The 531-nt window shown below is 29.6% G+C and overlaps 1 non-coding gene across 1 annotated transcript; it reads right to left on the reverse strand.

Annotated features, from left to right (window-relative positions):
- Positions 1-201: 201 nt before the first annotated feature.
- TRNAN-GUU (transfer RNA asparagine (anticodon GUU)) lies at positions 202-275 on the reverse strand. The gene has a single exon. It is a non-coding gene; the product is annotated as a tRNA-Asn (tRNA).
- Between the last annotated feature and the right edge of the window lie 256 nt (positions 276-531).

The following is a 531-nucleotide window of genomic DNA, read 5'->3' on the forward strand; positions in this document are numbered from 1 at the left end:
TATAAGATTAATTTAATTTAGAGGTTGAAATAAAGTATTTATTTTTACTATTTTTTTCATAAAAAAAATATTACTATCAAACATATTTTTAAACAATTGAGTCCCCTTGGTTTGACTGTTTGAGGGTCTACGTTCACGAGCTTTCTATTTGACAAGACAGATTTTGAAAAAAAAATAATAAGAAAACTATGAAATAAAAAACGCTAGAAGGAGGGCTTGAACCTCCGACCTTGTGGTTAACAGCCACACGCTCTAACCAACTGAGCTATTCCAGCTTGATAAACTTTAGTAAATTTAAAAGTTTAAATAACAACTTTCTTATAATCCTCACGTTGATTTTGCTATATGTAACCCCACGTGTCACACACTTACACCCATAGCTTGTACTTAAAAAAAGTATGTTACAAATATTTTTAATTCTTTTCCATTAAATTCTAAAGGTGGGCGAAAATTAGCACGCTTATCCTTTCAATTAAAAGAGAGTAAGGGGTTAGTCTTTCGCAAAATAATAAATCAAAGTTTAAATTTTTG

The sequence above is a fragment of the Glycine max genome, chromosome 15 (assembly GCF_000004515.6).
Source record: "Glycine max cultivar Williams 82 chromosome 15, Glycine_max_v4.0, whole genome shotgun sequence".
In the NCBI taxonomy this organism is placed as follows: Eukaryota; Viridiplantae; Streptophyta; class Magnoliopsida; order Fabales; family Fabaceae; genus Glycine; species Glycine max.